Here is a 26,359-nt window from a genome sequence, read left to right as displayed (position 1 = left end):
AGCGACCTCCCCCACACCTTTTACTCAAGCTGAGGACGTTCTCGGACGGTGTAATCCTCCGACTCGCTGGGAACGTTCTCCAAAGTTTAGAATATAAAGTAGACTCTCCGTCGTATTCATACGACGGAAGGTCGCGTTTTTGTAAGTTGCACCAAACCATGATGACGCACACTCATTGAGGTAATTCGGCTCAGAAAGTTTTCCTACTGGTTGGCAGCCAATACTGGACTTGCAACAGTCTGTTTCAGAAATTGTTACGTTATTCACTCTGAAGCTGCAAATCGAAATGTATAATTCTATCCCAAATACAGCAACACTACTTGTGACCAACGTTTACCCCACAGGATACAAAGTACTTTTTTCCAAGGTTTATACCTTATACCTGTGAATTTCTGCGGGCTTTTGGCAGAATCGCGTGGCACCAAGACTTACTTAGGGTCTTTTCAGTTAATGGGGCCCCACACTGGATTGTCAATCAGCAAAAACGTCGTGTTACATAGTGCTTCCGTGTTTATTTCTGTTCCTTTTCTCTTTAACCTTTGCTCCATTCACTTTGGGTTGTCGAGATCAACTTCTCTTCCATTTCCCCCACCATCGGCGTCCCTGCGACAGTGCCACTCTCACTCCAGTCTCGCGACTGGAGAATTGAAGTCGACGTCTGAGCGAGATCTCTGCCACGACTGGAGTTTAGCGAGGAATACGACTGAGCAAGTTCTGGCAGCCCGAATTATGCACAACTTTTCTCCTGTTTTTTAATTTACGATTTCCCAAGACATTTGCAATTAATTTTCAAAGTTACTACGATCCCATATCGTGATTAAAGTACTTTAAAGAGAAATCTTGTAATTCATTTGGAGTTGTGAATAATAACAAGCCCAACACCACATTGCATTCGAGCACTGCAGATGGGGGGCGCCACGAACTTGTAAGTCATCTTCAGCCAGGTATCCGAATACTTTTCATCACATAGTGTATGTGAAGGCATCGTCAAGATCTAAAATGGATGTTCCAGCATCCAGAAAGTGCAGAATTGTCTAAGTCTACGACAGATAGGTAGCAATTATGTTTTCCAGTCATTAAACAATCGAAGCACACAATGAACATCAGTACAGTAGTTACATGTGTAATGAATTTGATCTGAAAATATACTATGGAAGAAACTGGTTGACATGGCCAAAGATGAATAACATGTCTATGTTGGACAATCCATGTTCACAGGAAGATCATAGATACATAGAATCAAACATCTTTGGAAGAACTATGTTATCTGTGAATACATTTATAAATAAATACATCTGTGGAAGGGCAGTGTTATCTGCGACCGCAAGGTGTAAACAGTGTGTTTGCAGAACAAGAATATGATATCATCCAGAAGAGAATACTCACGTTATATACAAGTTTAAATTAGAAACACGTCCATATGTCATACATACCATGCTACAGAGAACTGCGAAAGTTTGCTATTAAAATATTTTGCGTCGTAACCAATATGTTGCAGACCACTAGAGTGTCAGGCCTATGGCCTGAGTGCCAAAGTTGATAGCGATATGAATCAACATATTAGTAGCTCAAATTCGTGCAGTCTCTACTAATTGAGTTCTAGGGAGACGATAACCCAAGATTATGGGACAGTACTGCACTGGTGTTAAGGATGCGAATTACATTGTCTCAAGGACGATAAAGACACCCCATTTAATGATACATTAACAGAAAAAAATGAATAAATTCTAGTGTCCGATTTCACCCTCGGCTTTGACCACAGAGTGAGGATTCAGATGCACGGAATTTATTTTCTATTGTCGACATACATTGCCACCGCGGACATGTGATCTTGGGGTGGCATAGGTTTCTCCATAAAACGTTCTATAAATTTTGAATGCCGCCATATCGTTAGTATAGATAGGTTCCCTTCGTATGTTTTGTGTATTTGGGACAGGTGTTTTGTAGACACCTTACCAATTTGAATTTGATACCTAGAATAAACTATTCTCACAGCTTTGATGCGCAAAATGAGCGGGCATCACGTCACAGCACCGTCACATCAGCGTGCATTCACACTGTCTCTCACGTCACGTAACGTCAGTTCACTTAGTCCGTGTCAGAGTGTAGTATTGCAACTGAGGAACTACGGTTATTAATGGCCAAACCAAACCTCATAACGTATGTTCTTGATCAGTTTTGTTTGTTGAAATACTGAGATGTGAAACAATATTTCAAAACATCGACATTTCTGTGCTATGGAAAAGAGGGCGTCTGTTCTGTTATTGTCATACCTGAATAATTTTTCGCTTCCAGATATCTCACATTCCTTGTGTTAAAACATCCAGTGGAAATAATTCTAAACCTTTACAATTTGCCACGAAAACAACATACAATAATACAATAGAGATTAAGAAGATACAAAAGCACAAGATCAACTACTATAACACGAGCGAGCGCCGCAAAATAGGTTAACTTACGATGATAGCAGACGATGATACCGTCGACACTTCCTTGCCGGGAAACCTTGGCCTGCCGTGACGTGACGTGACGTGACGGTCTGTTGATGACTTGTCTGAATGCCGCCATTTCAAATGGATTGCGGAATGTTATGACTTGACAATTACGGGACATCACGGCCACGGTGAACTGGTCTTAAAAAGAGTCATCCTGAGATCATGTGACAATTTCGGCTTAATGTTGACAACGTGTGCAGCACGAAATGCACACTCCAGAGATTTTTCTACACTGTGGCTTTGACCGACGTCATATCTGAGTCACAGACTCTACTTAGAGGCGACATATGAAGGCAATGAGATTTATTCCTAAACCAAAGAATGTATTTCAGAAAAGAAAGATAATACACATACATACAATAACATCCCATTGCAGCTCACGCGATTAATTACATTGTCACAAGTTACATCGGAAAGAAATTGGGGTAACAAAAAAGAAAGTAAGAACATAAAAAACATACATGCATTAAATAAATTATTATCACAGTTTACACGAGCAAGTGAAAGAACCATAGCTGGCCTTCAAAGTCCACTACAATATCACTCGTAGTAAACTCGTAATCTACATCTACATGCCGGCTGTTGCGACCGAGTGGTTCTAGGCGCTTCAGTCCGGAGCCGCGCTGCTTCTACAGTCGCAGGTTTGAATCCTGCCTCGGGCATGCGTGTGTGTGATGTCCTTAGGTCGGTTAGGTTTAAATAGTTCTAAGTCTAGGGGACCGATGACCTCAGATGTTAAGTCCCATAGTTCTTGGAGCCCTCTACACCTACATGAGCACTTACAAATCACACTTACGTGCTTGGCGAAGGGTTCATTTACCCATCTTCACAATAATCCTCGATTATTACAATCATGAACAGGGCGCGAAAAAACGAACACCTATATTTTTCCGAGCGACTTCTGATTTCCTTATTTTATGATGATGATCGTTTCTCCCTATGGAGGTCGGTGTCAAAAAAATATTTTCGCATTTGGAGGAAAAACTTGGTGATCGAAATTTCGTGAGAAGTTTCTAGAACAACGAAAAACGCCTTATTGTTAATTATGTCCGCTCGAAATTCTGCATCACGTCTGTGTCACTCGCTCTCCTATTTCTTGATAGTACAAAATGTGCTGCTCTTCTTTGAACATTCCCGATGTAGTCCGTTAATTATATCTGAACGCACCCCACACAGCAGCGCTCCAAGAGCAAACAGACAAGCATAGTGTAGGCAGTCTCTGTAGTAGATCTGTTGCATCTTCAGCCAATAAAACGCAATCTTTGGTTCGCCTTCCCCCACAACATTTCCTGTGTGTTCTCTCCATTTTATGTTGTTCGCAATTGTGATTCCTAGGTCTATCTATATCTGGATCCCGCTCCAGCTACTGCCAGTTCTGGGTGCTGACGAGTCCTCTCCATTTGGCTCGGTCCTCCCACCACTTTTCTTCCTCCACATGCTGCCAGGTCACACCTCTCCTTTCCACAGATATTTTCACTCCCGTTTTCCACCGTGTTTTTGGGCGCCCTCTAGGTCTTTTTCCATCCATCTTTAGTTCTTCCATAATTTTGGGGAGTCTCTGCCCACACAACCTCTTAACATGCTCGTACCATCTTAATCTCTTTTTTTCAGTTTCTTCTCTCATGCATTCTTGTTTAAGGTCCTTTCTGATATCTACGTTCCTTACTCTGTCCATTCTTGTTTTTCCCTTAATTCCTCTGAGAAATTTGATTTCCCCCTGCTTGCAGTTTGCTCCAGTCCCTTTCTGTCATTGTCCATGTTTCTCCTCCATAGGTAACAATAGGGAAGCAATAACTCTCATACATAAGGAGTTTTGCTTTTTCTGAAACTTCATTATTCCAAATCAGGTGTTTTATTGTTTGGTAGAAATTACCTCCCTTCTGTAACCTCCTATTAATTTCGTTTGTTATTCTTCCATCACTAGACATTTCACTCCCTAAATAAGTGAAACTGTCTACCTTGTTGAGGGGTTCTCCATTCAAAGTAATATATCCATTGATCCCTCTCACTCTTCCAAATACCATTACTTCACTCTTATCTTTTTTTAATCCATACCTTTTCATTATTTCCTTCCACACATCAAGGTGTAACTGTACATATGCCTATTTATCACCCCATATTACCATATCATCTGCAAAAATCATCGTTTTGTCTTTTTCTTTTACTATATCTTTAACTGTCCCATTCATTCTCTCCATCACAACATTAAAAAGTGCAGGAGATAGAATACTTCCATGTTTAAGTCCTTGTCTAATTTCGAAGTATTCAGAGTTCCCTAATGATCTTCTAATTCTATAATTGTATCCTTTGTACATTGTCTTCATTACATTAATTTATCCATCTTCTATATCTATTTTCTTCATTTCTTACCAGAGTCTTTCCCCGTTAACTGAGTCATATGCCTTTTCTATGTCGAAAAAAACAATTATCACCCTTTTGTTATATTCCCAACTTTTTTCTATCAGTTGACAGATAGAAAATATTAGGTCGATTGTGCTTCTTCCTTTCCTAAACCCATGCTGTTCTTCACTTAGCTCCTTTTCTATCTTTCAGTTATTCGATTTAGTAAAATTCTTTCAAAAGTCTTGGCTATGTCACTCATAAGGGTTATTCCTCTGTTGTTTTTACAAAGTCTTTTTGCCATTTTTTAAGATGGGAACAACGTCTCCTCTTCTCCAATCATCAGGTACTTACTATTTTACACTTTGAAGGGTGCGTATCGTGCCACCACCTATCGGGTTTTCATGAAACTATGAGGGCTCAAACGGAAGTATTCCACGATTCCCCACAACATATTCCTCATTTCTTTCAAGCAAAACTGGCGGAGGAAAATAAATGTGCTGCATTACTTACTTAATGCCTCTGGTTAACCCTAAATTACAAATACTGTAATTACTCCGAAAGTACTAACTAGATTTTGAAGAGCGAAATGCTGTAGACTTGGTCTGTTTCAGAACTACGATACTAACAGCAGAAACTACAACAGTCCTATTGCAAAAAGCTAAATTGATACCGATATCCCTGCGATTAATATAACTATGAAAACAGACTGTACGTCGTTCACCGAAGCCTTTCTCACAGTGTTTAATATGGGGGCAAATCGTATTACAGTATCTTAAACGAGTCCAGAAATGTGACTTGTGGTGCTCAGCTGTATCACTGTGTGTCTTGGGATGAATGATCAGTGTGCTACAGGTGGCTTCACTCGCTTTATGGGCGACTGTCGACAGCTCCACATGTGAGCGATCGTTCGGTGATTGGAGGCAAAGTGACTCTGGCGCCGGAAGGCTACGGCCTCTGTCATTTAATCACTAACACGTATTATGCACTTTCCTTTCAAATCCTCACGATACAAAAGACAACCAAAAAACCCAAGATCTGCGGAGTACATGACATTCCCTCAGAGTCACTAAGATGCTTGGCTACGCCAGCCAGGATAAAACATTCCCCCCCTGGTGTGCAAGACATATGAGGCAAGCAACGTATCCTCAGAGTTCAAGAAGAACGTAACGATTCCTGTCCCAAGGGAGGCAGGTGGTTACAGGTGCAAAGACAGCGAAACTTCACTTACCTGGCCCTCCTTAATTCAGATATGTCGCTCATCTGAGTAACTATATAGTATAGGATACCGCAGAGGGAATAATCGATGGTGACAAACACTAAATTTAAATACAGCCACTGGCATACAGGGATCCAAGCGCAGTGGCAGTTAACAAGTCAACATCGAGTTGTGTGGTTTGCTTTATTGGCCCATCTGTTGCGAGTATAGAGGGACATCAAAGAGAAGGAACGTGCTTATGTCCACGGTCAACAAGATAGTTGTCATGCAGAGGATGGATAAAGTAGAACTGTTGAACAAAATTGTTGTTTAATTTGTTGTTGGAGCTTCAACGATGTCAGATAGGAAGAGGAAACGGAAAGAAATTGAACACCTTTGTTTCGAAATGGTGAGTTCTTATGGTGATATTACATCCTTTTGTTCGTCTACGGCCAATGTAAACAATTCAGCAGGGACACCTGTGTGGTCCTGATGAGCACAAACAATGTACGAATACGTCTAAAATTAAATCCACCGGTTATTTCACTGTATAAAAGCCATTGTACTTCTTCTGTATCTTCGCAAAATTTAAGTGAAAGTAACTTACAATTTGTGTGTTGCCATGAAAATAAATTTAACGTGTTTGAATGGCATTTAACCAATCTCTTCTGTTTCTTTCATTACCTGGTTACCCCTGTCCCACCTACATACACTCCTGCGTCCACACGACTGCTCTGCAATTCACACTTACCCAAGTGCCAGGCAGAGGACTCGCCAGACCGCCTCCGCACCCTGTCTGCACCGTGCCTTTCTCGAACACCACGTGGATGAAACGACCACTTAAATGTGGTGTGTTGTCTCTTAGTTCAACACGGCGATCATTTCTCCCTGTGTAGGTGGGCGTCAACAAAATATTTTCGCCTATCATATCCGTGTCACTCTGGCCCTATATCGCGATAACATGAAATGAGCTGCCCTTCTCTCAGACTTTTCGGTGTCTTCCGTCAGTCCTATCTGGTAAGGGGCTATACTGCACAGCAACACTCCAGAAGAGAACGGACGAGTTTCGTGCAGGCATTCTCTTCACAAGACCTGCTGCATCTTGTAAGTGTTCTGCCAATAAACGCCGACTTTAGTTAGCCTTCCCCGCAACATTATCTATGTGATGGTTCTAGTTTAAGTTGTTCGTAATTGTAATCTCTAGGTATTTAGCAGAATTGACGTCCTTCAGATTTGTGTGAGTTATCGTCTAACAGAAAACTACCGGATTCCTTTTAGTACTCGTGTGGATCGTGTCAACTGCTGCTTCTCGCATCAGACAGATATTTTGTACTTTGCAGCTTCGTGTGGCGAGAGTTTCAAATTGAAACCTTTTGTTTATCGTAACTTCACACAAACGGATTTTTTCCGATAGCGTGAGAGGTGTTGAATTCTTGGGCAGCATTTATACTTGCTTTGGGCTGCATGCGACTCGTGCGCTGTGCGTTGGACACCCCTGATGTAGATTAACGACAACAGTGGGCGCTGTAACACATTATTGGGTAACGCCAGGTAGGACACCTGTTTTAGTCGATGTCGTCTCGTCATTTACTGCGAACTGTGACCTTTCTGACCGGAAATCACGAATCCAGTCGCTCAACTTGGACGGTACTCCGTAGGCGTGCAGTTTGATTACAAACATAGTGTGTGTTCCAGAATCCTATAGCAAATCGACGTCAGTGATATGGGTCCGTAATTCAGCGGACTATTCCTGTTCCCCATCTTGTGTACTGGTGTGACTTCTGCCACTTTTCGGCCTTTAGGTACGGGTCTCTCGTCGAGTAAGCGATTGTATACGATTGCTAAGTACGGGACTGTTACATCTGGAAACTAATTGGTGTACAATCTGGACCTGAGGACCTGCCCTCATTAAGTGATTTAAACTGCTTAACTACTCTGGGGATCTGGACTTCAAAGTTTCTCATATCTGTAGCTGTCATTGATTCTAATTCTGGAATACTTACTTCATCTTCTTCGCTGAATTTGGGAAACCGCTTTTAGTGACTGTCATAGGAAACATCAGAATTCCTATCGCTGAGTGCGGGTGGTAGCTGTGTCTTTGCTCTGGTGTACTTTTACTACGACCTGAAACTCTCTGATTTTCTGCCAGTTTTCGAGACACACTTTCTTTGTGGGAACTATTAAACTCATCTCGTGTAGAATTCCACGCTAAATTTCCAGCTCCAGTAAGGACATCGCCAGTCACGATTTTGCGTTCTTTCTGTCTTGCGACGTCGGTACCACACTTGGTAGTTCTCATGCACGAAAGGCGTACCTGTCAAGTGAAGATGTCCATGACCCTAGGTATTAGAGAAGGCAGTTAGTCCTGAGTACACATTACATTTTTACCGTTTCTGTTTGATCAATGTAAACCGTATCTGAATCGTCTGATAAAGAATAGTGCCATCAAAAGGATGTGAAGAAAGGCGGGAGAGAGGTCAGACACATTACACCAAATAGCTAAAAGGGTTGTGACTAAGACGATACCTGAAAGTAACTCGTACAAAAACATTATGATGCAGCCATGTTAAAATCTCAAGCACTTTGGAATTGCTATAAAGGTCCCATAAAGCTTGTGAAAGCTATCTAGAATCGACTGGAAAATCCCCTACTTATCCATGTCAAAGACGATGGAATACACAACATAACCACGGGACCTGTGCGAAACACGCTCGCTGTTACAGTTTTAAATAATGTCAGTATTTCGAATAAGTTTAGTCATTGGTATAAGGGTACTTGGAGGAATAAGAGGAAACATTTTTAAAAACTAACCGAACGACGTGAAATAATAATCGTGGATTATGTATGATACGTTCATGTTTCCAGAAATGTGTTTTGCATTCGGACTGTTTGTCCCGGTTTGTACGAGTGGCAGAGGTCAGGGACTGTCAGAGCATCCACGTAACCTGGAACTTCCACTCGGGAGACATTTTCAGTTACAGTGAGCACGTTAGATCATGGTGGCTCTAGGTAAATCAGAATTGAAGGTGGCAATGGCAGATATGTCTGTCGTTTCAGAAGGTGTACTCGATTAGGAAAGTCAACTTGTACAATGGCAGATACAGCGGATAACTGCAGCGGCCACAGACATTACCTGTTACTGTGCTGTATACAAACTGTCCAGTTAATAAGTGCTTTACAACAAATAAAATTATTTTTGTAGCAAGGTGGTATGAAGAGGCAGACTGTGTTTCCTGTTTAATAGCTTCGTAAAATATAGGTGTGAAGCTCGGCATCCGCCATACCCTTTTGCGTGTGACAGTTGAGTGTCCTTTATGCTAAATTTTCCGCAAGTAGCAAATTCTAGTGCAATACTGATATGGAATGACAGAAGCCGGTTAAAAAACTTTCTAACGATACCTCATTTACCCCCGTACGATTAGTATGTGTTGAGAAAAAGAGATGTTGGCTTGTCTACTAGTATGAAAAATAGGCCTTAATTTGAGGAAGAAATTTCTTAGGGTTTAGGTTTGGAGCACAGTTTTATATGACCGTGAGACACAGACTGTCTGAAACCCAGAACAGAAGAGAATAGAAGCATGTAAGACGTGGTGCTACAGGAGAATATTGATAATTAGGTGGACTGATAAAGTAAGGAATGAGGAGGTTCTCAGCAGAGTTGGTGAGGAAAGGAATATATGGAGAAAACAATGACAACAAGAAGGGACAGGATGGTAGGACAGCTGTAAAGACATGACGGAATAACTCGCACAGAACTAGAGGGAGCTGTAGAGGGTAGAAACTGTAGAGGAGAACAGAGACTGGAGTACAGCCAGCAAACAGTTGAGGACCTGGGTTGCCTGCGCTACTCTGAGGTGGAGAGGTTGGCGGACCGCGTCAAACCAGTCAGAAGAGTGATGAGTGAATAAATAAATAAACAAACGGTACGGAGTGTCGAATAGTGGTGAAGACAGCGATGATGATACTCAATGACAATGACTCAGAAACGTCAAGATGTGAAGGGGACGTCAGACAAGAAGTGATAACTGATTACAATGGTTCCGGTTCGGTAATTTCGTGGTCCGCTAATTGCAGTGTAGATAGGAGTAAATTCCGTTCGACACGAAATCTAGATGTAAAACTTTCTTTGGAGATCCTCCACAATCACCTTTTTATGACAGCTTGCTAGCAAAGATGGCGAGTGAGACGAACAAATGTGCTGAACAGTTCATAAACGCACACCCTGGACAAATTAAAACAGTGATCGTGTGTTAGAAAATGGGTAGAAAAAAGTATTGGGGAATTGTAATCTTTATTCGATATCTTATTCCTCTCAGGGATTATTTAAAGACTTTTGAAATGTACTATTTGAGGTTCCTTCATTTTAATGACAAGAGTGTTTTTTGTTCAAAATGACTCTGGTATTCCCGCTGAATTGTGTAGATACAGATCCGTCATTGATCATCTATAGAAAACATTTGAGGAGGCTTTTCACTCCCGGACATGAGTTATGACATCATAAATCGCAGTTAATTGTGGAAAGGGCGGGACGTCTATCAATCTCGCTTTGATATTAAATAGTTTCGCTTGTGTAAAGCAGGTAGCGATTCTTTGTGACACTTTGTAACTTGCAGTGGAAAAGACATTGTGTTTAAGCCACAATATAGTGAATATCCTCTAGTGTCTAAAGTCTTTGCTTCACCCATGTTTTAACAATGGATATACTTTGCCTACAGACAGGTTCTATATTATTAATGAGCGGTTCGATTTTCTCGTTTCTAAAAGCAGTGGCTGCATTGGAACTGTTAGTATTAACGGGAGGGAAGTGCTGACAGCTCTGAAGGAGGCAAAACTCGAGAGAGGTAAATGTAAGACCTCTTACAGAGGGAAGCTGATGGCAGTGCGGTGGCGAGACAGCAGAGACGTGTACACGCTTTCCTATGTTTACAGTGGCGAGCTGCGGCAGACTGAGGAGATAAAAGTGCAGTGGAAACCTGGAGTCATACTGGAGTGCAGGGACAGAACGGCTGGCGTTGATTAGCTGACCAATACGGGACCAGTTATTCGGCCACGAGCAAACGTCTTAGAAAATATATATGCAGCGATTTGGCCATTTCATGGACGTAGCAGCTCTGAATCCGTACCTGTTGTACAACCGACTTGGTGGTAAAATTCCGAAGACTTGAGTTTCAAATGAACCTCACAGAAAGAGACAGTATCGATGTCAGTTGATGCTCTCAGCGTGGAACCTTGACAGGTGTCGGTGCCGACACGTCTGGTGGGACGACTTCTTCCGGAATAACACACACAGTCTTTCGCGTAAAAGCAGGCACCGACGCGAAAATGCCGTGTGTGTTGCCAGTCGGGAATAAGCGAGAAGAAAAGCACGTGTGTTTTGTGTAGAGTGCGAAGTTGGGGTTCGTGGAACACGATGCTTTGAACAGTATCATACAAAATCTAATTTGTAATAAATTTGTTCGACAAAGCTGCACATACACTGATTCCACCAATATTATACTCCAAAATATCGAATTATATTTATTTTTATAAAAAGATCGTTATTGTGGAAAGCTGGAAACTATTTTCTAATAACAGTCGCCCAGCTTGAAAAACTGACGCCAAAGCGCCGACCGAGGTGAATCTGTGACGTAACCTACAATTTACTCGTGAAGCAATAATTTTTATAACTGCAGCTTGCTCCTCTTAAAGGAAGAGAACGTAAACACATATTTGAAGCATGAGAAAATATATCTCGTTTGCTCTCTGTTCCTGTCATGATGGACAGTCTCTTTGACACGTAACAATTTTATATGCAGTGTAATGATTCACAGATTCTCACACTTCTATCGATGTTCTAATAGACGAATATTTCTTTCAGAGTAATTGTTTTTGCTTCAAGAGCGAATCTGTTGTAAGATTCTTGCCGTTTTTGGCAGAGATGTAGCAACAATTGTGGAATTGATGTGATCCGTGTTGGAAAAGTTTAATTGTTTTTGATGTCTTATTACCACATTTGTGTGTTTTTCATTTCATCAACAGTTGTGTTGGCTTATTTCGTACCTTACGTAACGCAGATACTGCATTCCATAGAAGTTTCCCATGTCTCGCGTTCATTGATCCGACTGGAGGTGTTGTGAACAAAACTTCACGTCGTCGAATAAATATACGACGTCTTTCTGCTGAAGGTCAAGTCTTCCGCTGTTTACTAGCCTTTTTGATTCCCTTGAAAGAAAACGACATCCTTCATTAAATATATGTAACTTACAAGAGAATCGTAAGTAAAAAGTCGCGAAATGTACCACTTCATACCTCCCACGGTCCTTAGGAAATTAAAAAAAAAATGAGGTGTAATGTTTTAGTTACTGCAGATTTTTACAGCATTACAGACGTTCCCTGTTGAAAAACTGTGTTACAAATGAATCTAAATGATGCTATTCGCATTCCTCGTATCTCGCATTCAGAACTATAGCTTAGTGTCCGCTTGGAGCGCTGCTGTCAGGGATGCATAGAGAGCGGGAAGGAGTGTGGGCAGTGTGTGTGTTGGACTGCGGCGACATTCACCACGAGGGGAGCAGAGGCGGGGGCCGCCCCCTGCACGCGAATGAGGCGCTTCTGTCTCCAGCTCTGTCTCCCTCCCTCCCTCCCCCCACTTTCGCCGTCTCTGTCCATCTGCCTGCCTATCTGTCTACGTATCTGGAGGACGCAGCATGGTATCTCGGAAGGAGACTTACCAACAGGTGTGGGAGTAGCTTGAGACACGCCTCAGGGACGTGTGTTGCATGCACTGCTGTCCACGTCGTATGCTAATGACCTTGGAGGCAATGTTAACAGTCAGGCCACAGTTGGTGCAGATGATACATTCTCTATAATGAAGGAGTGTCTGAAAGAAGCTGTACAAATATTTATTCATATTTTCACATGATTTCAAAGTAAAGGAGGCTTCGACAAATTGCTAATAAGCGGGAAGAAATGTAAGGCTAATCGTGTGACGGTGGCTCGACGAACACCCTGCCATCTACTTCAGTCTGTTTTGCAGAGAAGTTACGTACAAAATTGTGCTCTTAAAAACACGCAAAAACGTCGTATTCTAAGGTTGTTGTAATATTAATGAGTCACTTTTGGAATCAGTCAACTCATACAAAGACATGGGTGTGGCACACTGAGGTGATATAAAATGGAAGTATCACATAGTCTCAGTTGTTTGAAAACTAGATGGCAGAGTGGACGAGACACTGGATGAATGCGGTGAGTCTACAAGGGAGACACCTTACTAAACAGTCGTGTGGTCCATCCTAGACTATCGCACGAGTGTGTGGGATCCATTATAAAAAGAACTAACAGGGAATATTGAACGCGTACAGAGGAGGGTAGTGCGAATAGACAAAGTAGTGTTTGCGTGAAAGCCTGCTTACAGGAAATTCCAGAGCCAGCAGTGGGTGAGCAGGGCTCAGCCGGCGTGGGGACGTGTGCCCAAGTTCTGCGAGGGGCTCTCCCACACCCTCCCCCCCCCCCAACCTCTCAGCCCCTCCTCAAACACAGCTAACATATCTCCGTGACGTTCAAAAGAATTCTAACTTCCGTCATTAACGTAGTACCAATGTATCAGCAGACTGTTACCGCAGGGGACCTACTGTCGTTGCAGGAAAATAGTTAATTGGAGAAGAAATCTTAGTAGTTATGGTTATTACAAAAATGTTAATAAAAGACTGCTACGGCAATCCTTCCAATTCAATGAAATTCAAAATCAGGTAAGGTTGACAAATTTTGTTCAGGATATACGCTTCAATGTTTTCATCACTCGACTGTGCTCTGTGTTCACAACAAATTGAGTGAGTTGTAGGTTATAAACACAAAGGGTGTACACAAAACATCTTTTCCTCGCTATTTGAAGAGCAAATTCATGAATACTATCTTCAGAACTCAATTTTGGAACCACGCCGTGTTCTATTGACAACATGGGCGACATGCCGCTTCGGAAATAATTCTTGACGAGCTCTGAACGTGGAAAGCTTGTTTCAGCGGAGGCGACAGTTCCTGACACGGCTGGCAAAATACTGTGGGCGATGTAAATCCCGTGAAACGGGTTTGCAGCGTCATTCGAGTATTTCAGTATTAACGTAGGAGTTTTCACGTCATCGTGCTGAAGCAACACTGTATTTCGAACATTCACAATTTGTTTCACTTAGCTCTTTCTCAAGGTTTGTAGACAGGATTTTCAATTCTTCGTCCTGTATATATTTTAAACTGTCTAGAGAAAACAAAAAGTCGAGTACTCCGAAATACTTAGCCATTTGGCGAAACCTCTCTTTCAAACTTTTTAACACTGTCTGATACGACAGGGTAGAGAAAATCGATCCTATATGTCTCCTCCAGAGGTGTACATGTTCCGCTTTTAACCCGCCCATGCTTACCCGGTGGCCAGGCGGGCAGGCCGCCGCGCGTTGTCAACAGAACGGGCAGGCTGCTTCACTCCCAGCCAAGCCAAGCAGAACCCAACCCGGGCAGGCTGCGGGAAACTTGCTTGCCTGCCCATATCACTGCTGAGCTGCGCTACGCAGCCGTTTACTCTGCGTGTGTCATTGTCGTATTATGAACGTTAATTAAAAGTTTTTATTTTACCTGAGCACCAAAAGACAAACCCCAACATTATATATTAATTTCAGGTCAAAAAATATTGGGTTTTATTTGTATATTCTTCCTTTACGCGTATATTTCGGGCTTATTATCTATATAAATAAAAATGAATTGCCAAATGTGTTGATAAGCGTAAAGCTCGAGAACGGCTGGACCAATTCGGCAATATTTTTTTTCCTGTGTTAGTAATTCTCAGGACAAAGTTTTTATGAAATAAAATTTTTCGAAAATCGACCGAAAAATTGGAAAATTTGAGAAAAACTGAAAGTGCGTTTTCATTGTGTCCGTGTGTTTGTATTGCATACAATCTTGATGAAATTTTGACCACTATACCTTGAAACCAAGAGGAAGGTCACAGTCGACATAAAATTTCGTAGGGTGCATGGCAAAGGTTACTTTACCTAACGGAATTCGACAAATTGTACGTTTTTATTCCGATCTTAATGAAATTTGGCACACTTGATATTCAAAGCAGGATGAAGGGCGCTGTCTGCTTAAAATTTTGAATCGTGCCTGGCGGAGGGTACTTTACTTACACACTTCTACACCAACCTACAATTTTATTCCGATCTTGAAGAAATTTTGCATACTTGACCATCAAGAGGAACGTTACTGTCTACATAATATTTCGAACAGTGTATGGAATAGAGTACCTTACAAAAGATTTTGACATCGTTTGCGGGTTACCATGAAATCGTATTTTTTAAATCTGTCCCTTTCAGGAAAGGTTTCCCTGTTGGCACTTTGAACTCCACAGGACAGGGAAAAACACTGTATCTTCACACACAGTGCACACACAACACGTGAAGTGGGAAAGTACGGCAGGCATATGTTTCAACTGACGACAATAAAAAATCATTCTGTGGGAAACAACCTGCTGACGAGTGGGATGTAGAAATGGCGCGGACAGGGGCTGAGAAGCAATGAACCGAATATACGCATGGGCAACAGCCATGTGTTGACAATAAACAGTACTGTAGCGCGTCGGTATCACAAAAACCCTGGTTCCCTCGACTCCGGTGCGGGCATAATTTTATGACAAGGGAACCTCCCCATCGCACCCCCCTCAGATTTAGTTATAAGTTGGCACAGTGGATAGGCCTTGAAAAACTGATCAATCGAGGAAACAGGAAGAAGTTGTGTGGAACTATGAAAAAAATAAACAAAATATAGAAACTGAGTAGTCCATGTGTACGATAGGCAACAACAAGGAGCATATGAGCTCAGGAGCGCCGTGGTCCCGTGGTCAGCGTGAGCAGCTGCGGATCGAGAGGTCCTTGGTTCAAGTCTTCCCTTGAGTGAAAAGTTTACTTTTTTATTTTCGCAAAGTTATGACCTGTACGTTCGTTCATTGAAGTCTCTGTTCACTGTAATTAGTTTAGTGTCTGTGTTTTGCGACCGCACCGCAAAACCGTGCAATTGTTATTGAAGTCGCGAGCTATATTCGCTGGATTCATATTGCCCACGGAATACATCTCACGTATTTAATGCACTCTCGTCCAAAGTAGTGAACAGTCAACTGCCAGCCAGGGAGCCTCGTTAGCAGGAATACTCGCTCCTCCGTGCGCTGTAGTCGACTGGCGTCGTTTGTTTCGATGTTTGTTTAGGTGTAGCGTCCCCATACTACGGCGCAGTTACCTCGCATCGGACGGACAGATAATAATTGTCTAAAAATTAAAAAATTAAACTTTTTACTCGATGGAAGACTTGAACCAAGGACCTCTCATACCGCAGCTGGTCACGCTAACCACGGGACCACGGCGCTCCTGAGCTCCCACTCTCCTTGATGTTGCCTATCTTGCACATGAACTACACAGTTTGTATATTTTGCATATTTTTTTCATAGTTCCATACAACTTCTGCCTGTTTTCTCAATTGATTTGTGTTCAGTTTTTCGAGGCCTATCCACTGTGCCAACTTATAACTAAATCTGAGGGGGGTGCGATGGGGAGGTTCCCTTGTGAGAGGTACTCAAGTGGCCACAGCAGTGTCACAATGAGCGTAGAATTGGATTACATTACGCTAAAAGTACATTCAGAAACGTGTTACTTAATTTTTTTCAGCTTGTCCGCAATAACAAAATTAGGGCGACAGTCTTCGTATTACATTCGCATGTTCTGCGCGGGGTCCCTGGAAGCGCTGCCCGCTGTGTGAGGCCCCCGTAGCAGACTGCAGTTGGTACCTGCCGGCCTCGCAGCCGTTGGCAGCACTGACTGCGTGCCACAGCCCAGGCGTCGGTCGCATTTGTAGCGAGTCGCGTCCAGTGTGAAGTTCTGCGTTGCGATTTCGTGCTGCTGCTGCTGCTGCGCCGAGAATTTCTTCTGCTACACCCACACCGTTAATAAGGTAAGGACGACTGTTTTCATGCGTTCCTGTAGTGTTGAATTATTTTGTTTGTTTTCTTTTGGTTTGTTTTTGCAAAGTCACGGTAGCTGTAAGGTTTCATTTACGTTCACTATGGAGACTAGAGTTGGGCAACACGGTTCTTTTTCCCGATTCGATTCCTACGATTCAATCTCACATTGCGAATCGATTCCTACGATTCGTTCACGATTCTTTCACGATTCATTCTAGTCTGCAATGGCACGATTCTTACGGAATGCAAAAAGTTCTACATCTTACTCACATATAGCAGGACATGTCTGAAATTGTCAATGGGGTTAGAATCGAACTGTGTCATGACGAGATATGCCAGAAATAGTTTATTTATAAGTAAACATGCATATGACGTTACAAGTGTGATTCTCGATTTATACGTGTAATGCCTTAATTGATGAAAGGACACTATGTCTAACCTAAAACATATCTAGGATGACTGTTACTATTGGATGTACGGTAAGTCCAACGTGTTCGTATTCGGATAATGTTATACCGCCATCTCACAAAATTTTGATACACCTCTACTGTAACATCCAATAGTAACAAAGATTTACGAAATTGCGATGTAAAATACTTATTGTGTAAAATCGAGTTTTTCGGGAAACACGGCAATATAGATAAACTCAAAAATCAAAATCCATATCTAAATATAAAATTTCATCCAAACTGTTGAAGCCGTTCCCAAGAAACAAGAAATTCGCGTTTTTGTTTTAAAAAATCTTTTGTGTAAAATTGCATGCTGTAAGGAAAGACACCTATATACAGATAAACATGAAAACCAAAACCTTAACTACATTCAATACATACTAACAAAGTTTTACTAGATGGCGTCATAAAAAGATGTGAAATAGCGTTTTTATAATATAAAATTGCGTTTTTACGAATGGAACTACGTACGATATATATATATTGTAAAATTAACTTTTTACGAAAGAATGGAACTATGTAGGTGAACTCAAGACCAGTCTAAATACAAAATTTCATCCAAATCGTTAGGGCCGTTTTCGAGATACGCGAAATATAACACATAATTCAAGTGCTATTGCTCGTGTGTAAAGAAGGTGTGTGTGTTTTGCATTGCATCTGCAAGAAATAAGAGGTACGTATTTATTCATCATACTTGGATTTCTTGATTTTAATCTGTATTGGGAGCTGTGTACTCGCTGTATATCATTTCTGTCATCACTAGTTCGTGCATTACTCGCGCAAACTAAGCTGACGTCGGCGCGGTGGCTGATGGTAGCGGTAGTAAATGGGAAATGCCTTTACGCTCGTTCCCGTCAGCCACCGCCAAGTGTCAGCTTGGTTTTCACGAGTAATATCACGGCCCACGAACTTAGTTTGTTCGTTCCGAGCTTCCTCTGTTCACACGCATCCTCCACTTGACTGCCATCCGGCGGTCGTAATCATTCGGCACGACTCGGCATGATTCGGAAGTTCCCTTCGAAGCATAGCGTACCAAGAATCGATGAATCGTTGGAACTTGGAATCGTCACGACTCGGAAACACGCAATCGTTCTTACGATTCTTTTGAACGACGATTCGTCCGTATGACGATTCGATTCTTACGATTCTTTATTTAGAGTCGTTCAAATGAACGACTCATTCACGAATCGCCACAACTCTAATGGAGACTATCGCTTATAAAGCAAACCGCGTTCGGTTATTACGCTCTCAAAATACTAACGAATTTCGTATTACAAATCTTGTTATTTTAAAGTCCTACCGACATTCCTATTAATTCTGCTGTTCTACGGACTTTAGGCATGAGTGAAAAGCGTAGGCTCGGACGAGATTTCTACTCGTATTCGCGCAATTTTGTTGAATTTTTTTTTCGTTCGTATTTGTTCGTATTTGTACACATGTGATCCATAAAAGGATTATACTGTGTGTTAGGAATAACAGAACAGAATGACGGAACACTGCTTCTGCAAGTAGATAAGATGCTATGGCAACTTCGACTATTGAGGAATTAAACAATTACTTTCCGTCAGGATACTGCGTAGACCTTGGGACAGTCTGATCCTATTCCTAATGGCTTGAAATCAAACCAAGCTAGACGCATTTTGACAGTTCCATAGTGGAGCATTGAATCCGGTATTTCCCGAAGCAGTCAGCTCCACGAAAACTGCCGAATTTAGTACAATTGATCTGTTAGCTTCTTTCTCCCAGTCCTGCATTAGCAATCGTCAGCACGTTAAGTCACGCAAATGTGTTTTAATACAGAACGCTGTTCCATTGAATTTCGATATCTTCACTTTTCTAGAGTAATGTTTTTGGTGACAAGGTAGTCTGTGGGGTAGTCAGTAAGACTGTATGTGTTAGTGCAGAAATTAATGATTTATTACGTTGACCTAAAATTGATCCTCTTGCTAGAAATGTTGTCAAAATTCCCGGCGTTAGGGGCTTAGTCTTCACTTCTGTTAATAATCGTGCATCTCCAGGCAGTGACTGTGCCGTACACTTACCAAAAAAGTAGTCGGTTTTCTGCTAAGGGGTATCTGGACGTGTGAAGCAGTGCCCCACGTAAAGGACCAGTACTGAAACACTTTGGTAGTAAAACCAGCCATCCTCAGAATCTTTTCTGATACGTGTTTGTCAGTGCTCAGAACGATATCAAAATACAGAGTATCAGTTACAAATCTCACTGCAGAACTCGACTATTATGTATATTCTTGATGGAACAGTCCATAGCTGTACTTTCGGTTCATAGCGTGCACGCTGGACACTACGAACAGGCAGTCCACCTGTGGACTGTTCCATCAAAAAATAAGTTGGGAGAAACTGAAGATTCACATACATGTTCTTGTCAAACCAAACGGGTGCTGCTGAGTAATACTTTATTAGGACAAATAAAGAATTATTCAACTGTTGCGGCTTTAAGAAGAACGCATTGTTACATCTGTAGTTGCCTACAGTATAAGGTGTGTTGCTGTTGCGTAGAGGAAGGAATACACAGTTTATATCACAGCAAGCGGATCTCTTGTCATTAATACGTTGGGAGTAATTTCATCGTCTTTTGTGTAAGTAAATGAAAAATAGCAATGCAGGTGGTTGTAGACAAACTTCCACAAAGAAGGGCTGATACGACAGCCACCTCCCTGAAATATGGGTTGTGTTGATAAATTGGTCCTCATCCATAGATACATACATACAATTGATCCTTGTTGCATAGAGCATTAATACATTTCGTAATGATGTGGGATGTGTCACTTGAACATGTTTTCTTTACACAAAATAGTAAATATTTTTATAGTTAATACTTCATGTCTAAAGATTCATCTGTTCAGTAAGGTCAAGGGAAGTGTCCGATTCCAGATGATATTGTTTAGTGGTATTTGGGGAGTTTTTTGATGTCGGTTTTTTCGTCTTTTTGTGCGGTTTTGTATGGGGTGGGCGTCTAAATTTGTTTGTATTTAGTTTGCCCCCACCTAAAACACCCCGTTTCCCGCGCTTGTCCCGTTAGTGTCATTACGCTTCTTGTGGAAAGTGTGTGTGTGTGTGTGTTTGTTTTTCGATGTATTTTCGTCCTCACAATGTGTACATAGCGACTTTATATGCGCCATATTGGAATCGTGGTTTATGGTCGTTTCCGCCATATTTGTGACGTCATGGGTCAAAGCAGACGGGCGGGATCGGACGCTTCCGTATTTCCATAATTTTCTTTTCTTTTCAATGTTGGTTAGATATCTGCCGGATTTTTAATGCTATTTGGCAAATGACCAAATATTTTTGTGGCAACATAGTTCACACCTTTTTGTGACAAAGTGAGATTTAATCCAGAGTAGTGAAGATAATGGTTTCTTCTAGTGTTGTAGCTATGCACTTCGCTGTTACTTTTGAATTGGGGTGGGTCATTAATGACAAATTTCATAAATGAATATATGTACATCGAAGGTATTGTGAATATCTCAAGTTCATTAAATAAACGTCCACAAGGTGATCTTTGGTGGGCTCCAGCTGTTAGCATGATCACACACTTCTGTGCCATGAATACTTTTCCTCTTAGTGACGAATTGCCCCCAAATACGATACCATGTGTAAGCAGTGAATGAAAATAGGCATAGTAGGCTAATTTAATGATGTTCATCACCAATATTTTGCAATAACCGCAGTAGCCTAAGTAGCTCAACCTAACTATTTCAGCAGATCATTGATGTTTCTTCAAACTCAATTTCTCATCAGTGTACACATCCAGAAATTTTGAATACCCTGCCTTAGCAACAGACTTGCGTTCATAGCCTATATTTATCAGTGTTACGCCATTTACTGCACAGAATTATATTCACTGTTTTTTCTCAAAATTTAATAAGTGTCCACTTGCAGAGAACCACTTAGTAATTTTGTGAAAGACATTATTTACAATTTCCTTGAGTGTGATTACTGTACTTGTATCATTAGCAAAAAGAAATAGCTTTGCATCTTCATGAATGTAGAGTGGCGAGTCATTAATGTATATTAAGACCAATAAGGAAACAGACTGAACTCTGTGGGACACCGTTCTTGATACCTCATCAGTTAAAGGACTCTGCTGGTTTTCGCAGACTATTTGTACTGTTAGTTTCAGCCTTCTGCTTTATTTCAGTTAAATATGAATTAAACCATTTGTTCACTGTCCCACTCAATCCACAATACTGAAGCTTGTCTAGAAGAAATTCATGATTCACACCATCAAAAGCCTTTGAGAGGTCACAAAATATTCCAATGGATGAAGTTCGGTTATTCAGTGCATTTAATATTTGATCAGTGAAAGCACATATATAGCATTTTCTGTTGAAAAGTCTTTCTGAAAACCAAATCGACATTTAATTAGTACGCCATTGTTACAGATAAGAGATTCTGCCCTGTGAATGCATGACTTTTTCAAGAATTTTGGATAAAGATGTCAGAACTAAGACTGGGTGGTAGTTGTTAGCATCAGACCTATCCCCCTTTTTATGCCGTTGTTGAACAACAGCGTATTTCAATCCATCTGAAAAAATTCATATGTGGCTGAGAATCCTACTTATTTGTTGGGAACAAGCTTCCAGTACTCCGTAGCACAGCAAGAGGTGTAGGTTGGTGTGGAATAAGAAGGTACGGCTGAGAGACGGATAAGAGCATAAACGTGAATGCGAAATAAAGGGTGGAGCATGTACTTGTCATAAGAGCAAACCAGATGTAAACAAACGCAAGCGCGGTGACTGGTCAGCAGCCGTAGCTCTCTTACCACTGGTGGTGCTCCGCTCTTGGAAGTAGGTCCAACTTAAATGTTTGATAGCTCATTAGTATGTCAGTGTGGAAGAACCTTTCAGACATTCTGACGTATTAACAGCCATCAACGTCTGTCTTAATCGTACTTTACCTACGTAACTTTTATCTTAAAAATTATGTACAGTCAGTGTCTCTGTAACCAGTACTTGTGCTCTGATGGTCTCGCTGTTCATACGTACCGCGAAAATGGACGACACTGCTTCCTGCTTCGTAGTGAAACACGCGCCTGGAACACCGTTAATGGCGGGAAACAAGTAGTTAATGTTCTTCACAAGATTACAGACAAAAATCAGCTTTTGACTTTTTCGAGTAGGACTATGTATTAGTAATAAGGGAGGTGTTAACTATATGCGTGGCGTGATAGACAGGGTCGTAGACTGACCATCGTGTGTGCCGGCGGGCGGTGGTTCTACGCTCCATGTGGTGCGTAATTTTCTTTGTTTGGTTTGAATACCTAAAGCATTTAAATATGAAACTCATCACATCTACATATACATCTATACGGTTACTCTGCAATTCACACTCAAGTGCTGGGCAGAGGGTTCATCGAACCATTTTCGTACTACTTCTCTACCATTCCACTCTCGAATGGCGCGTGGGAAAAAGGAAGACCTATATCTTTCCGTTACAGCTCTGATTTCTCTTATTATCATGATCATTTCTCCCTACGTAGTTGGGTGTCGACAAAATATTTACACATTCGGGAGAGAAAGTTGGAGATTGAAATTTCGTAAATAGATCTCTCCTCAATCAAGACTGCCTTTGATTCAGTGACTCTCAGCCCAACTCGCGTCTCATATCAGTTACACTCTCACCCCTATTTCGCGATAACACGAAATGGGCTGCCCTTCCTTTAACTTTTTCGATGCCCTCTGTCAACCCTACCTGGTAAGGATCCTACACCGCTCAGCAATATTCCAGCAGAGGATGAACAAGTGTGATGTAGGCTGTCTCTTAGTGGGTTTGTCACATCTCCTTAGTGTTCTGCCAGCAAAGCGCAGTCTTTTTTCGCCTTCTCCACAATATTATCTATGAGGTCATTCCAATTTAAGTTGCTCGTAATTGTAATTCCTAGGTATTTAGTCGAATTGACAGCCCTAAGATTTGTGCGATTTATCGTATACCCAAAATTACTCGGATTTCTTTTAGTACCCATGTGGATGACCTCGCAATTTTCTTTGCTTAGTGCCAATTGCCACTTTTCGCACCATACAGAAATTCTCTCTAGGTCATTTTGTAGTTGGAATTGATCGTCTGATGACTTTACTAGACTGTAAATTACAGCGTCACCTGCAAACAATCTAAGGGGGCTGCTCAGACATGTCCTAGATCATGTAGGTAAATCAGGAACAGCAGAGGGCCTATGACACTACCTTGCGGAACGCCTGATATCACTTCTGTTCTACTCCATGATTTACCGTCTATCGCCACGAACTGTGACCTCTCTCGGAGAGGAAATCACGAATCCAATCACACAACTGAGACGATACTCCATATACACGCAATTTCATTAATACTCGCTTGTGAGGAACGGTATCGAAAACCTTATGGAAATCTAGGAATATCGAATCGATATGAGATCCCTTGTCGACAGCACTCATTACTTCATGGGAATAAAAAACTATATTTTCTGAATCAGTGTTGGTTATGTATCAATAAGTCATTTTCTTCAAAGTGATTCATAATGTTACAGTACAGTATGTGCTCCAAAATCCTCCTGCAAATTGAGGTCAGTGATACGGGTCTGTAATTAAATGGGTTACTCCTATTTCCTTTCTTGAATATTGGTGTGACCTTTGCTTCTTTCCAGTCTTCAGGAACAGACCCTTCGTCAAGTGAGCGGTTGTATATGATTCGTAAGAAAGGCGGTGTTGTCTGCATACTCTGAAAGCAACCTGATTGCTATATCGTCTGGACCTGCAGACTTGCCTTAGTTAAGTGATTTGTTTCGCAACACCAATCTACTTTTGTCACTCACGCTAACAACTGTTCTGGTTTCGAATTCTCGAATATCTGCTTCGTCTTCTTTCGTGAAGGAATTACGGAAAACTGTATTTAGTAACTCCGCTTCGGTGGCACCATCATCGGTAAGGCTGCGTTCACACTGCCGGCCCGGCCGGGCCGCCGCCCGCTTTGATATCAAACACAATGGTTCTGAACTGCGGTGTTCACAGTGGCGGCCGGGCCGCGCCGACACGGCCTCAGCCTCCCGGAGCCGAGCCGGCCACACCCCGAGTGTCTTAATATTGCCGGCGCGAGCCTGTGGAGCAGCACTGCAGCTTCTGCGGTACACGCATCACTCGTCTCCCTTCTGCTCTCATCACAAGTGTGACTGCACACGTCTTTATTTCAAGATGTTACCTCACATTTCACAATCAGTGAGGAAAAATTACGTTTATTACAATGATACTTGCGAAATTACTTTTATTTCATTTATTTAATCTACTGTATTTACATGCATTTACAGCAATGGCTTGCCAGCGATAGCGGCCCTGCCGCCACTGAACAGATCGCATTTACTGGTAAACGGAGGCAGATACGAGTGTCACTGAGGGTCGGAAATGTGTCCCTACCAGATGACAATGCATTGTAAAGTCATGCTGTGGCACATTACTATAAGCTGTTGTCTGTGACATCTTTTTGCGATGTTCTTACTTTAGTGAATGCGAAATAACATATACATCACATTAACTTGTGTCCATCAATTTGGTATCAGAAATTCGCCTAGTATGACAGTAATTATGCAGTTTCCAGATTATGGAACGAAGTAACCAAGGAGTGTGTTTCAGATAGTACACAGAAATGTAAATAAATTCCCTTTATAATTTTTTTGTTTTATTTACAATGAAATGAGATACACAAAAATACAGTAAATAGCTAAGTACTTTCAATTCCTAAATTTATTTTTGATAGGTTTTTTAATTATTTTAGGTTGCATTTTAAAACGAAATATTCAACAAAAGAGTTCCTGACAGTTTTCGAACGTAATACGGAATTTCTGTTGAATGTGGCACCAGCTTTCTGCATATCTACATCCATACTCCGCAAGCCACCTGGCGGTGTGTGGTGGAGGGTACCCTGAGTACCTCTATCGGTTCTCCCTTCTATTCCAGTCTCGTATTGTTCGTGGAAAGGATTGTCGGTATGCTTCTGTGTGGGCTCTAATCTCTGATTTTATCCTACATCTACTACATCTACATCTATACTCCGCGAGCCACCTTACGGTGCGATCGCGCACACATACAGACGATACATTTAGGTTTTTTAATGGGTTGATTGAAACACTGTCCCACTCAGCCTTGGTTTCATTGTATTCATTTCCTGAAATAGACTGTTTGTAAGAGCTATCCACAGATATTTCTAAGTGGAGATAGGGTCGATCTAAAGAATGTAATTATTTACAGCTTGCGGTACTACTCACATGAACTGTAAAAGCGATAAAAAAATGAACTTTTTGCGCCTTAGTCAAACTTAGACATAGAAACATCTGTAAATGTATTCATATTTTTTAACATCTGCTGTTTATTACATGCAACTAGAAAGAAATCATGTAGAATGTTGCAAGCTTTTATTACAATGCATCAGGAGCAAGATCTCATCTTAGATTAATATACTCTTATCTCTTAGTTCGAAATACGAAATGTACACAACACTAATTGTAGGATGTTGATGACAAATAATTGTCTTTTGTGATGCAACGTGTGGCTAATTATAAAAGCATAGCAGATGATTGTCCAGTAGCCGAGGGAAAAATTCTTGTACATTTGGATTTATCTAGACAATGAGACCATTAAAATAATAAGAGGGACCGACACTAGGTCTACGCTGATCACTAGTAATTAGTTTTTTCTGTCCTGCATTATATGACTACACTGAACCAAGCTGTAACCGCGCGAACTCAGTGGCTTGCGGACGCGGCACTGACGTCACTGAATAGCTCGCATTACTTGAGACCAGAGACAGACATCAGTATCATTATCATTTCAAAAACTTTTTGGTACTTTAGCTACATTTCATTCCCAACAATGTATGGTCTAAAACGGATCTAACAGTAAGCTACCCGCTACATAACTTTTTCACT

The 26,359-nt window shown here is 41.5% G+C and overlaps 1 protein-coding gene across 1 annotated transcript in view; it reads left to right on the top strand.

Annotated features, from left to right (window-relative positions):
* The first annotated feature begins 16,878 nt into the window (after window positions 1-16,878).
* The window catches only part of LOC126213369 (ankyrin-3-like), a 107,641-nt gene continuing 98,160 nt past the window's right edge, over window positions 16,879-26,359 (top strand). The window contains exon 1 of the mRNA XM_049941068.1: window positions 16,879-16,992. The gene's annotated coding sequence lies outside the window, so the exon portion shown is untranslated. The remainder of the gene's footprint in view (window positions 16,993-26,359) is intronic.

This window comes from Schistocerca nitens, chromosome 11 (assembly GCF_023898315.1).
Source record: "Schistocerca nitens isolate TAMUIC-IGC-003100 chromosome 11, iqSchNite1.1, whole genome shotgun sequence".
Classification (NCBI taxonomy): domain Eukaryota; kingdom Metazoa; phylum Arthropoda; class Insecta; order Orthoptera; family Acrididae; genus Schistocerca; species Schistocerca nitens.
The sequence above is the reverse complement of the archived record's forward strand: the minus strand, read 5'-3'. Positions and strand labels throughout refer to the sequence as shown.